The sequence below is a fragment of the Rana temporaria genome, chromosome 6 (assembly GCF_905171775.1).
Source record: "Rana temporaria chromosome 6, aRanTem1.1, whole genome shotgun sequence".
NCBI lineage: Eukaryota > Metazoa > Chordata > Amphibia > Anura > Ranidae > Rana > Rana temporaria.
In genome coordinates, this window is record NC_053494.1 from 32852295 (window position 1) to 32867131 (window position 14837).

Here is a 14837-nt window from a genome sequence, read left to right on the forward strand (position 1 = left end):
TGTAGAAAAAAAAAAAAGCATAACAAAATATTCAGACCCACATAATAGGTTCATTCCAAACATACATTATATATGGGGCTATACGTTTCAGGGTAGACACCTCGAAATGGATTGGAGTTTTTATATAATTTATGTTTGTGGTAAATCCACCTTTCGGACTCAAATATTACATTGTGGCGCTTAATTTCTGGATTTCACCAGCTGTGCTGTCTAGATCACAAATTCTGGTTAAACACACCAGCAAATTCTTTCACATACTGTACATGTGCTTCTATTATGTATTTAGTTGTGTGCTGGAAGTCCTCTTAAGGGGAGATCCACTTCATATCATATAGTAAAGAAAATACTTTAGTAGATGGGGGCTGCCATGGCATTGTGAATGGTCACTTAAGTGGGAGATGTTTGGTAAAACAGACTAGGCATCAGAAAAGGCACAAGAGGTATTTTCCTGGTTGCTCATATCAATGAAATGCTACAGGCAGGGGCGGACTGACCATTTGTGCCCTCGGGCACTGCCATGCCACTAGGGGGTCCCATCAGGGTTGCCAGGGGCAGTATGTAAACATTTTGTGTTTTTTTTTTTTTTTACATCCCTGAAATGTCCCTTACTGACATCCTTTTGGTCTAAAACAAGATTATAGCTGTCTCGCCTCTCCAGTACCTTTTCAGTGTGTGTATGTGTATTCTGTGCGTATGTATACTGTGTGGCCCCATAATATCCTATTGCTTGGGGACCCCTTAATCTCCTATTGCCCGGGGGCCCCTTAATCTCCTATTGCCCGGGGGCCCCATGAGTTGTCAGTCCGCCCCTGGCTACAGGTACATAGTTACATAGTAGGTGAGGTTGAAAAAAGACACAAGTCCATCAAGTCCAACCTATGTGTGTGATTATATGTCACTACTACATTGTATATCCCTGTATGTTGTGGTCGTTCAGGTGCTTATCTAATAGTTTCTTGAAACTATCGATGCTCCCCGCTGAGACAATTCCATATCTTTGCCGCTCTTACAGTAAAGAACCTTCTACGTAGTTTAAGGTTAAACCTCTTTTCTTTTCTAATTTTAAGTGGCCACGTGTCTTATTAAACTCCCTTCCACGAAAACGTTTTGCTCAGAGGTAGCTCAGATCATAGGAGTAGATCTGACATGTTTTCTATTAATGACGCAATAAAACATATTAATGGAAGGACAGCATTCCATGGAGTTTGCATGTTCTCCCTGTGCCTGCGTGGGTTTCCTCCGGGTACTCCGGTTTCCTCCCACACAATGACATGCTGGTAGGTTATTTGGCTCCTGTCTAAATTGGCTCTAATATGTGTATGTATGAATATGAGTTAGCGACAGATAGATTGTAAGCTCCACGAGGGAGCCTGATGTGAATGCGCAGTATGTAAAGCAATGCATAAATTATAATAAATAAATAAAATGCAAAGTCCAACTTCTCTTGGCATTATACATTGTGTGCTGTTATCTCTCCACTGATATCAGTTTTTGCATCCACAAAATCTAATGCCGCGTACACACGGACGTTTTTCGGCATAAAAAAAACGACGTTTTTCAGCATGTCCAAAAAACAAAGTTTTTCCAACTTCATCATTAAAAACGATGTTGCCCACACACCATCGTTTTTGAAAAATGATGAACAAAGCGCGGTGATGTACGACATGTACGACGGCACTCTGAAGGGGAAGTTCTATTCGCCTTTGGTCTGCTTTTAGCTGATTCCTTGTTAGTAAAAGACAATTCACGCTTTTTTGTCTGTTACAGCGTGATGAATGTGCTTACTCCATTATGAATGGTAGTTTTACCAGAACGAGCGCTCCCGTCTCATAACTCACTTCTGGGCATCGTTTTAGCCCACACACGATCATTTTTTACAACCCCGAAAATCGACATTTTAAAAAAACGACGTTAAAAAATGCAGCATGTTCGAATATTTTTTTTGTTGTTTTTCAGAAGCCAAAAAACGATGTGAAGCCCACACACGATGATTTTAAATGACGTTTTTAAAAACGTTGTTATTTTTCATGCCAAAAAAACGACCGTGTGTACGCGACATTAGTGAAATTCTTTCAGGCTAAATGCTAAATGCAATCATTACAGCCTCAAATAAGCTTATGAAATGAATGTCATTTCAAAAGACATTCACCCTTCACTAGAATACACTAGATCAGCAGCAACAAAGGATGCAAACTAAAAAAAAAAGTGAAAGCAGTATTTTTATTTAAAAAAGGTCAATTTTGTATGATACTTAGTGGGTGATTTACTAAAGGCATTTATGTTGCAAGGGAATATTCCCTTAGCTTAGTGGATGACATGAAGTGCTACTGACTTGCATCTTCCAAACACGTGTAAGCAAAAATCCTGTCCTTTTTATTTTCCTTGCATAAATGTTTTGCAAAATACATTTTTGTCACATTTACTAAGCTAAGGGAAATTGCCCCTGCAAAGCGGACAGCCAAATATTATTATTATTATTATTATACAGGATTTATATAGCGCAAACTGTTGGCGATATATAAATCCTGTATAATAATAATAATAACATTTTAATTTAGCAAACTACATCAAACTCAGTAAGGGTTTTCAATCTGCTTTAATCAGACTACAAGCTTTTAAATTATAGACGTATACCCAAAATGAAAAAAAAAGAAGAAAATGCTACAAGTTAAAAAAAAATTACTGCTCCATTAATTGTACCTGGAATAGCAAAATGCCAAAGCCACAAAAAAAGGATGTCAGTCTGGGAGGTAAGACGCATAGAGCAGCAGAGAGGGGTTAGTAAAAACATTTGAAATGGTTCTTCTCTTCATCAGCAGTGTCTGACACACGCACGCACACACACACACTTGCTGGGACCCCCTCCTTTCACACCGGAGAGCCTCGGAAGGAGTGATACTTAGTAGTGGGAGGGGGAGGAATAGGCAAAGCAAAGTGTATTGCCTTGAAGTGGTAGTGAGAGGAAGCACAGTGCTATGTAGCACATCTTAAGCTGCTCTGCACAACCCAGCATCTACTGGTCTGAACCTCTCATCCCCTACAAGGAATTTCTACAACTGGCCAACCGCCTTGATTTGAGCAAATTTTTCTTTATGTATTTTCTTCCTTTTCTCCTATTTTACTTCTACTTTGTCCTCTGCACCTCCTATTCCCCTCTCTACTCTGTCCTCTTTACCCTGTCAAGCCTACAACCTTGCTGGGAGAATTTCAGCTGGTAAGAACCTGGGAGGATATTTTGGGGACTTTTTCTGGAAAACGTTCCATCTCCCGGTGGAAGCGCCAAGGACTGTGATGTGCGGCTACTAGCCCCCCCACATTGGAAGCAGAGGCTTTGATCTCCAGAGGATAGCTACCGTCTTCCCTTTTTAAGTAAGTGCTTTTCTATATCATTCCCATACACTTGTCATCCATGCCTGGAAAGAGAAAGTGGTATTATTAGACACCAGGGGTTGACTTGTCCTGATGAATTCCTGATTTTCTATTAAAAAATTATTTTGCAGAACTTCTTCGTAAAAGTAAATTGTTTGCAGGACTTGCTCAAGCAAAAATTTTTTTTTTTTTTACTTAAAAATTTCCATAACGAAATTTAATTTATTCTGAGACAAACTTGGAACATTGTCTATTTTTTTCCAGTCGTGCAGTAAAAGGTGTCTAGAGATGGGGTCTCAATGTCATGCCATGTCCTGACGCGTTTTCCGAAAACAGCGATGTCCAGCCAATATAAACTGGAATATATATACAAATATTTATACATTTTTATTTGAAATTATGATCATTATGCTAATGCTGTGCATCGATATTGTACTCTCTTATTTGACCTTTATACAGGCATACCCCACTTTTAAATACACAATGGGGTTTATTTACTAAAGCTGGAAAGTGCGAAATCAGGCTCACTTCTACATAGAAACCAATGAGCTTCTAAACCCAGCTTGTTCAATTAAGCTTTGGTAATAAAACCTGGAAGCTCATTGGTTTTCTATGCAGTCTGATTTTGCACTTTCCATCTTTAGTAAATAAACCCCATTGTGTACTTAAAAGTGGGGTATGCCTGTAAACACCTTTGAGCTTCAACAAAACAGTGCGAATAGCAATGACGGCATGCAAAATGTAGTAATCCATAGTCGGATGGGTGAAAGCTGAATTCTGATTGGTTGTCATAGGTTCATACACCTCATTTATTTCTCTGTGCCTGAAACCCACATATGTTCGTTAGATTATTGCCAGAGCATCGCTAGTTTCGCGATCATATAAAAAAAAAAAAAAACAACAACACCTGAATAAAACAAGGCGAGGAACATTTGAATCCTTGCAAAGGAACATTTGAATTCTTACTAATCTGCTCAGCTTGGAAAGTAAAGAGATGATTTACAATAAAGGGTTTAAGAAAGAAAAAAAAAAGAAGCCTATTCATCAGCATAAAGGAATAGGTTGACAGAAATGAGTTGTAAAGGATTTATTGTGTTACTCACTTGTGGTTTTACCTGTTAAGAGATTTGGGCTTGGGAACTGGTAATCAAGTCAAACCATTGCAGCACCTATTTAACACAACCAATCTGTTGTTAATAGGGGTTATACAGGAAAACCCCTTAAATGGAAATTTGAGCATTACGGCTATTTCTAACACACTACAGTGAAAACTCTTTATTAAAATAAGTTCTTCTTAGCAGCCAGATGTGGTGGAAAAAGCCATTATATATTTATAATGACAAGGCGGAATGATTTTTTTATGAAATCTTTTATCTGGGGCGGCCTACTAATTCAGCGTACGGCTAGCTGGTCTAGCAATAAATCACAAATTGTCCTAAATCGTTTCCTTGAATTTCATATTTATATTTGAAAAATTGGAGTTTTGCACGGTGGTGGTGGCTTAAGGGCAGAATTAATATAAAGAAAGTATTGCATAAACCATGACTGGTGTAATAATTACCTAAACACGTAACCACTTTCCAAATACGTACAATACCAAAATGCCCTATTAGCGCGTTTTAGTTTGGAAAGGCCCAAAAGTATGAGCAGCTAGATTTTAGGGATTTATTTTGACTTGGCAATATTATGCTTTCTCCACCATTTTTATTTTGATTTGATTTGATTTGATTATTTGTTAAGCGCCAAATACAGTTCAGGAACTGCGCCTAAGCGCTAAATGTTTCTATCTCTGAACACCTATCTATGTCAAGGGATTTTCTTTTTTACCTAACTCCAGGTATAAGACACCCTATAGGATACAATACACACGCCATCCATGTTCCATAATGATGCAAAATTTTACAAATTAGACATTTTTAGATCTTAAAAGTGACCATATAGGATACTATACAACCACCATCCACATTCCATAACGATGCAACACTTTAAAAACCTTATATTTTTAAGATCGTACAATGGACCTTACAGGATACAATACATACACACCATACATATTCCATAATTATGCTAAATTTTACAAATTAGAAATTTTTAGATCTTACAATTGACCATACAGGATACTATACATGCACCATCCACATTCCATACTGATGCTAAATTTTACAATTTTAATATTTTTTAGATCTTACAATTGACCTTATACACCATTCACGTTCCATAACGATGCCAAATTTTACAAATTAGATATTTTATATCTTACAATTGCCCATACAGAATACTATACACACACCATCCACATGCCATAATAATGCCAAATTTTAAAATTTTGATATTTTTCGATCTTACAATTGATCATACAGGATACAATACACAAACCATCCACATTTCATAATGATGCAAAATTTTATAAATCAGTTCTTTATAGACCTTACAATTGACCATAAAGGACACACGATCCAAAATGATGCCAAATTTTACAAATCAGATCTTTTTAGACCTTACAATTGGCCATAAAGGATACTATACACGCACGATCCACATTCTATAATGATGCCAAATTTTACAAATTAGATCATTTTAGATCTTACAATTGACCATGGTAGTCTACATTTATATGCTACTTGACTTAATATTAATAATGCATCTGTCTTACATTTAGTAATTCACTGCTCTATCACGGGTTTGAATTGTCCAAGTATCTTATCAACGCTTCAATGGAATTGTTACTTGTTAATAAAGCTGAATTTAAATCTCTGGAATATTTAACCTTCTTATGTGACTATGAACACATTTTAGATCATACATAAATCCAAATGTTTTAATATCACTAGGTGCTTAGCTTCATTTAGTTTAGGACTGTGTTGCAGTTGGGTGTCCGAGTGTGATACAGATTTTCTCTGCATGACAAATATACATACAGCCATCTACTGCAAACTGGAATGTATGTCTACAGGGTGGCCTTGTAATTTCACAGATGATGTTCCTCAGTAGTATGGGCTACAATACATGGGTTACGTTAACCACTTGTTGGCAACCACCTCTTAGACAAAACAGCTAAACAATTGCCAGCAAGTGGTTAAATCACTCAGACTTGAAATGAAAGGCATCCATGTAGTATAAGGTGCCCACTGACAGTCAGATGTCTCCGTATAATGGTCAAGCAGAGATCAATTTGTCCTCGAAATGCATGACAGCACTTTGGAACTTGCTGCAATTTTTCAACCTGCTCAGCCGACAGGTGAATTTCATTGTATTGCTTTTGGTCTTTCGGCATCCGTGATACATTGATTCTCCTTTTTACACAGCAAAGGCATTAGTGCACACCCATTTGTATACACAGCAGCCTTTTTCAACCGTTTTACTCCAGAGAAACCCTTGAAATAATTATAAGGTCTCAGGGAACACTAGCTAAAATCTATTTGTTAGTGGTCAGTGGGAGGAAAGTCCTTTACGTTGGTGGAAAGAACGTCCCATACATTGGTGGTCATTGGGAAAGATCCCCCCCATTACAGACAGCTAAAACGATTAAAGGCCACTGTCTTTGCCAGGTGGTGTATGACCCGGAATTATGCAGGCACCATCAGATGTGAGGTCAATCAAAAGCAGAACAATGAACCCCTAAAGGATCCCTGGTTGAGAATGGCTGGTATACAGATTTTCTGATAAGCTTCAAAATTTCTGGGTGTTATAAAAACTCTTGTACTCTCCTCTTAGGGAAGCCTAACCCAGCCTGGTCTTCACCAGGGGACATTGTCTGCAAAGATTAGGCCACCTTAAGCCTTTTATCTATGGAAAAGTTGCAATGCAACCATCATCCAACCATCCAATTTGTGAACAATCAACACCGAGGAACTCGACGGGCGAAACACATCGGTTTCCTCGTCAAGTTCCTTGTTAGGCTGTCGAGGAACTCGACAAGGCAAGTTTCTCCATTCCCGTTGAGAAAAAAGAAGACATGTTCTCTTTTTGGCTCGACGGGATCCTCTACAGTTTCCTTGTCGAAAAATGTACACACGACCGGTTTCCTCGTCAAAAAAAAAATCCCAGCAAGTTTCTTGCTGGTTTTTGCCGAGAAACTCGGTCGTGTGTACGAAGCCTTATCCATTCAGTCAAGCCTTGTACACACGACCGAGTTTCTCGGCAAAAACCAGCAAGAAACTTGCTGGGATTTTTTTTTTTGCCGAGGAAACCGGGTCGTGTGTACATTTTTCGACGAGGAAACTGTTGAGGATCCCTTCGAGCCAAAAAGAGAGCATGTCTTCTTTTTCCTCGACGGGAATGGAGAAACTTGCCTTGTCGAGTTCCTCGGCAGCCTAACAAGGAACTCGACGAGGAAAACGATGTGTTTTGCCCGTCGAGTTCCTCGGTCGTGTGTATGAGGCTTGAGACTTTATTATTTAAGAATAGGTGTGCTCTATAGACTATTTACTTTTTTCAAACTTGCAGATTATGTTTTAAAAATTACGCGGATCTGTTTTAAATAATACCACATGGTCTTTTATTAAAAATAACATTATAGCCGATTCATTGATGTCTCATATAAGAACTATTCTGTGCAGCCTGACCATAATGCTTATATTCAAATTTTACAACGTCAACTGTGATTTGCCATCACAGGTTCAAATCTGACGACTGTCAAGTATTGGAAGCAGTTGAGACAGTTTTCGAAATAAGGACTGAATGAACAAAAATTACGGTTGAGAACAGTACTCATAATCAATACAATTTGCGCTTTTGATTTTGTAACCAGATACATGACAGTAGGAATTTATCTGATTTATGAGAGTGAGCAGACGACTTCCTCTATCTCTAGGTTTTCTATAGCAGCCCATTCTATTCACTTACTAATTCACTGAATGTGAAAATACAGCGGTATAGTAAATATCACCTGCAGGAAATGCAAATACTCTCTTCCTTTTGGCATCTACATTAGCACCTCATATGTAAAGAGCGTTGAACATGTAATCTTAAAAAATTTGAAACTTGAAGCTTGTTTGCTCAGCATGGATTGGGGAAATGCATGTAAAGCACATGGATAATCTGCTCAAGACAAAGGGGCTGATTTACTAAGTTTTCACTGTAGCCTGCATGCACTTCTCACATACCAAACTAGGTTGAAATAACTTAGAATCATTTAAAATTTTGAATATGTCTCCAGAATGTGATTAGGTATTTGATCTGGGAAGACCCAAAGGTGAGCATTACTATACCGTTTCTAAGTCCGGACCGTGATTGGGTGTTTAAACTGGACAGAGTATAGAGTGAGCATTACTTTGTCATCCTCAAGTCCGGACCGTAGAACCTAGATTCCCCAATAGAGGGAGCTGTGCCCCAGCTGCTGTTCCTGTGCTTCGTCTTCTGAATATACTTTCTAGTGGATAATTTAGATATATTTTGAAATTTGAATGGGATTCTTTTTTTGCCTTTAAAAGTATTTTATTCCTAAAAGGAAACATCAAGGCTAAATGTTCTACTTTGAAGGTCTTTTGGGGTCAGGACTGCGTACACGTATTTTTTTTTTTGTGGTAGGTTTCCTCTTTTGTTTCTAAAGTGGGGAGACGAAACATTCTTGCAATGCAATCACAGTTATGTAGACGTTTATATAATATAAACCCAATTAATAAGTAGAAATAAACTAACCTCACTTGACATTTTTTGCAGTTTTATAAGAATCAGGTCCCTGTATTCAATATACACTATTTTACCAAAAGTATTGGGATGCCTGCCGTTACACGCACATGAACTTTATTGGCATCCCAGTCTTAATCCGTATGGTTCAATATTGAGTTGACCCACCCTTTTCAGCTAAAACAGCTTCAACTCTTCTGGGAAGGATGTCCACAAGGTTTAGGAGTGTGCCTATGGGAATGTTTGACCATTCCTCCAGAAGAGCATTTGTGAGGTCAGGCATTGATGTGGACGAGAAGGCATGGCTCGCAGTCTTAACTCTATCTCATCCCGCATTCTATTGGGTTGAGGTCAGTTCCTCCACCCCAAACTCGCTAATCCATTTCTTTATGGACCTTGCTTTGTGCACTGGTCTGCAGTCAAGTTGGAATAGGAAGGGGACATCCCCAAACTGTTCCCACAAAAGTTTGGAGCATGAAATTGTCCAAAATGTTTTGGTATGCTGATGCCTTAAGCGTTCTCTTCACTGGAAGGGGCCAAACCCAACAACTAAAAAACCACCCCCACGCCATACCCCCCCCCCCCACATCAAATGATTTAAACCAGTGCACAAAGCAAGGTCCATAAAGAAATGGATGAGCGAGTTTGGGGTGGAGGTACTGACCTGAAAATTTGCCTGGTCCAACATGGACCAGCCGAATTTCATTCCATCTCATTCTATCCCCTGCTAAAAATAACTATATTTTAAACTCATGATGCATTAGTGTGATAGTCAGTGGGAAGATTGTTCCTTAGATTGGTTTGAATCTTGGCCAGTTCAGCAGGAACCAGCCGAGATTTGAACCGTTAATGGGCAGGCTGAATCGATCGTTCAGCTTGGGTACAACCAGCCTGCCGGATTCTCTTCCAATTATTGCTAGCGGCTGCTATAGCCACTAGCAATAATCACTGTCCTCTCCGAGGGATGGCTTCCCTGACCCCCCCCCCCCCCCCACCAGGAGAAGACAATGCCCAGGCAGGAAGGATTCCTGCAAAAACACTATCTGTGTTGATGGGGAAATTGAGCAAATTTCTTTCCTGTATGCCCCTACACTTGTGGCCATTGGGATGAATTCCCCCCTTACAGATAGATAAAAAGATCAATTGTGTCAGTGGGAACTTATCTAGGTAGAAATTGCTTATTGCTCAAGGAACCCCTAGCGACTTCTGGAGGAACCCTACGGTTTAATGAAACCTTGGTTAAGCCTTGGAAACCCTGATCTATGCAGATTAATTGATCAATGATCAAGCCCTAAAGCCTGGTACGTACTAATGGGTAGAACGATAAAAAAAAAACCTGACAGCTCCGATCGGAGCCGCTGTACTAATGATCCAACGGTCAGTGCTCTCAGCCATTGGCTGGTCGGTTGCTGGTTTTCCAAACGGCCGGCTTCTGTCAGACCGGCTGCCGTACACACGGGCCAAATGTCAGACGGTTTTTATTGAACCGGCCGGTGTCGCCTAAAATTTGGCCCATGTGTACTAGGCATTAGGCTGCATTCACACCTGAGCATTGCATTTTTGAGCATTTTTTCAGGGAAATTTTGAGTATTTGTATGTTTTTGTACAGCATTTTTAAAGCGTTTTCGAGCTTTGGTGTTTTTTAGTTAGCCAATAGAGAAAAATATCATCAACATTTGTACGGTAGCTATGTTTTCAGCTTTTATTTATTATAATTTTTTTATTTTAAACTTTTTTTGTAAGGGGTTAGGGGTCTGGGCTTAAAGGTTAGACTTAGGGGTTTATTTATTTATTATTTATTTGTTTATTTTGTTAGGATATAAGTTAGAGTCGGTTCACACTGCAGCGGCACAACTTTGGGGGCGACTCTGGGCCCGTACACATGATCCGAATATCGTACGAAAACTGTCATCCGAGGAAGAATCGCATGATAATCAGAACGTTGGTATAGAGCTTTTGAGAGACGATCATGACAATCCATCCGATATTATTAGATCGGACAAGCATGAAAAATTTTCTCGCGCGATACCAGATCATACGATTTCCATTTAGAGCCGGTTCACACTGGGGCGACTCGTCAGGCGGCTCAGCCGCCCAACGAGTCGCGTCCCATTCTATGCAATGGAACCGTTCTAATAGGAGCGACGCAAGTCGCTCTGACTTAGAAAAAGGTTCCTGTGCGACTTCGGGGGCGGCTCGGGGCGATTTGCATTGACTCCTATACAGAAGTAATTTTGCTAATCGCCTCTGAAGTCGTCTTCAGGACGACTTGCAGAGTCGCCCCCGAAATCGTGCCGCCGCAGTGTGAACCGGCTCTTAGTCAGTATATTTACAGTATAGTCAGTATAACACATGACATCACTTCCGATTTTTTTTCTGTCATACAAGGATTTTTGTGACTTTAGTAACCTATTCAATTTCTACTTGCGACTACTAAAAGTGAGCCGATCTGTCGTCAGATTTTCGATTTTCGAATCGTATGTACAGGGCATTAGTTATTTGCACTTTGTACAAAACCAAACAGAGTAGGGCTACGCACATTTATTTATTTTTTCATTTTTCAAGCCGATACAAAGCAAGAATTAATCGCCTTTCACACGGACGGCTGTTTTGCCGCAGTTAAAAGCATGTAAATGTTCTGTGGAATTCAAGGCTCCAGGCACTGCGATTAGCTGCATTCGTACATTGCGATTACGTGCGGTTACACACGGCCGCGTTTAGCTGCGGTAGTCATTCCCATAGCAACCCTTTTTGTTTTATTTTTGATTATGATGTGCTTCCTGTTGTTCTTTTTTTTTTCTTACGCTGCTATCTGCAGTTGACACAAAAGACTGCGATTACCTGCGGTTATGTGCATATAGCTGCGCTAAATCACTCCTGGACGCATTCAATTCTATTTTTGCTATTCGCAGCAAACCACATGTAACGAAATCGCAGCTAAACGTTGTGTGTGAATGGGGCCTTAGGAAAGCATTGTGTGCTTCTAGCTGCGGTAGAAAACTAGAAAATCCGCAGCTAAAAGCACCATTCTTTCCGTCCGTGTGAAAGGGGCCTTACACTGGCATCTCACGTCCTTGGAAAGCACACACATGTCCAGGGCGAGCAGCCGCTGCCGGGTGGATGTGACTGGCAGGCCTATCCTATATGCGTGCGGTGGAGTCAACCTCGTGTTTGTAATACCTGGGAGGCCAATGTGTTTATTAATGGTTTTATCACAGGAGGAAATGTTATTTCAGTTGGACTTCAATGGAGAGGCTATCATTGTAAAGTGAGCTCAGATAGACTGCACCACTGATACGCCCAGCAGGATTCCTAATCGGCGGTTTATACTGCAGTGAATAATGGCACAGCACTGAGCTTTGTACTTCCCAAGCAAAAAGGACTCAGAATGTGAAGTTAAATATTCAGCCCGACTTTAGAGCTTGCAGTTTTCTGCAGCTAGTCCTGGCAGACAGCTAAGACATCATTGTAGGAAGCAGCCAATAAATAGTTCTATCACTGATATGGAGGCACCACATCATTCAGATCACAGCTTGCTGAGATACAAGATGCTATAATGGTCTGTATACACAGTAAGACAAGGCGCCCCATGCTATGTCCCAAAAGACATGCATACTAAAATACAGTAAAGCCTTGGATTGTGAGAATAAGTCATTCCAGAAACATGCTTGTAATCCAAAGCACTTGTATATCAAAGCAAATTTCCCCATAAGAAATAATGGAAACTCAAATGATTCGTTCCACAACCATTTTTTCATCATAAGTCCTTCAGTTTATAGTCCATATAAAAAGATACTGGGGCAGATCTTCAAAGATCTGCACCGGCGCAGCGTATCTGAGATACGCTACGCCGCCGTAACTTACCTGGCTTTGGTTTGAATCCAGAAAGAATTTGCGCCGTAAGTTACGGCGGCGTAGTGTATTTCTCACGACGTAAGGGCGCGGAATTCAAATGCGGCGAGTAGGGGGCGTGTTTCATTTAAATGAAGCGCGTCCCCGCGCCGAACGAACTGCGCATGCCCCGTCCGTCAAAACTCCCAGGGTGCATTGCTCCAAATGACTTTTGCAAGGATGTCATTGTTTTCGTCGTGAACGAAGCGTCCAACCCCATTCACGGACGACTTACGCAAACGACGTAAAATGTTCAAAATTATATGCGGGAACGACGGCCATACTTAACATTGAGTACGCCAGCAGCTTTAACTATACGCCGGAAAAAGCCGAACGGAAATGACGTAAAAGAATGCGACGGCCGCTCCTACGTTTGTGGATCGTCGGAAAAAGCTAATTTGTATACTCGACGCGGATTACGACGTGAACGCCACCCAGCGGCCGCCGGAAAATTGCATCTTAGATCCGACGCGCAAAATTTGAAATTACGTGGCGTATCGACAGATACGCCGGTGTAATTTCTTTGAGGATCTGCCCCTATAGCAATGTGATCGGTTGTGTAACCATAAAATGCCCATCCACAAATGGAAGCCTCCACAAGGGGATTAGAAGCAAAATCCAGCAGGAGCTACAGGGTATAAAAGAGAAGAGAGGCGCCTCTAAGTGTAGCAATAAGTTGCTAAATGTTGTACCTTCATTAAATGTAACCATATCGCTACACTTATGCCACATACACACGATCCGAAAATCGGACAACAGATCGTCCGACTTTTTCCGTTTACTAGTTGCAAGTAGAAATTGAATAGGTTACTAAAGTCACGAAAATTCTTGTATGACAGAAAAAAAATAATCGGAAGTGATGTCATGTCTTGTAATGTATTTGTGTTGTATTTTCGGACGACAACTGTACTGACCAAACGAAAATCGTACGATCTGGTATCGTACGAGGAAAATTTTCGTGCATGTCCGATAAAATAATATCGGATGAACTGTCATGATCGGCTCACGGAATCCCTGTACTAACGATCCGATTATCAGACGATTCTTCCTCGGACGACATTTTTCGTACAATATTCGGATCGTGTGTACGCGGCATTAGGGGCGCCTCTCTTCTTTTTTATACTCAGTTGTAACATGACGCTAATTGTATATCAAGTCAAAATTTATAAAAAAAAAAATTAGCTTGTGTTGCAAAATGCTCTCAAACCAAGTTACTCTTAAAAGGGTTGTAAAGGTAAAAAAATGTTTTTCCTAAATAGCTTCCCTTTTCTTAGTGCAGTCCTCCTTCACTTACCTCATCCTTCCATTTTGCTTTTAAATGTTCTTATTTCTGCTGAGAAATCCTCACTTCCTGTTCTTCTGTCTGTAACTACACACAGTAATGCAAGGCTTTCTCCCTGGTGTGGAGAGTCGTGCTCGCCCCCTTCCTTGGACTACGGGAGAGTCAGGACGCTATCTACCTTGCAGATAGAGAAAGGAGCTGTGTGTTAGTGACTCTCCTGTAGTCCAAGGGAGGGGGCGAGCACGACACTCCACACCAGGGAGAAAGCCTTGCATTACTGTGTGGAGTTACAGACAGAAGAACAGGAAGTGAGGATTTCTCAGAAGAAATAAGGACATTTAAAAGCAAAATGGAAGGATGAGGTAAGTGAAGGAGGACTGCACTAAGGAAAAGGAAGCTATTTAGGGGGAAAAAATTGTACCTTTACAACCCCTTTAAGAGAAGATATTCAACAAAAATGTAAGTTATTTTAGACAACAGCGTTCTTTTAGGAGGGAGGACTAATACTATTTCCAGTGGTTTTGTGTCACGGCTTTTGTGGTGTGCATCATTCATATATAAAGGAAACAGTGAAAGATGATAGAAATAAATCCGTTTTCTGAACCAAACAGTCCTTGAAACCGCAGGCCATCAATTGAGCTTATGTGATTTCCTGATCGATTACCTG

The 14837-nt window shown here is 40.3% G+C and overlaps 1 protein-coding gene across 1 annotated transcript in view; it reads left to right on the top strand.

Annotated features, from left to right (window-relative positions):
- The first annotated feature begins 2880 nt into the window (after positions 1–2880).
- NTN3 (netrin 3) overlaps positions 2881–14837 on the top strand; it is a 151342-nt gene continuing 139385 nt past the window's right edge. Inside the window, exon 1 of the mRNA XM_040356614.1 lies at positions 2881–3369. The gene's annotated coding sequence lies outside the window, so the exon portion shown is untranslated. The remainder of the gene's footprint in view (positions 3370–14837) is intronic.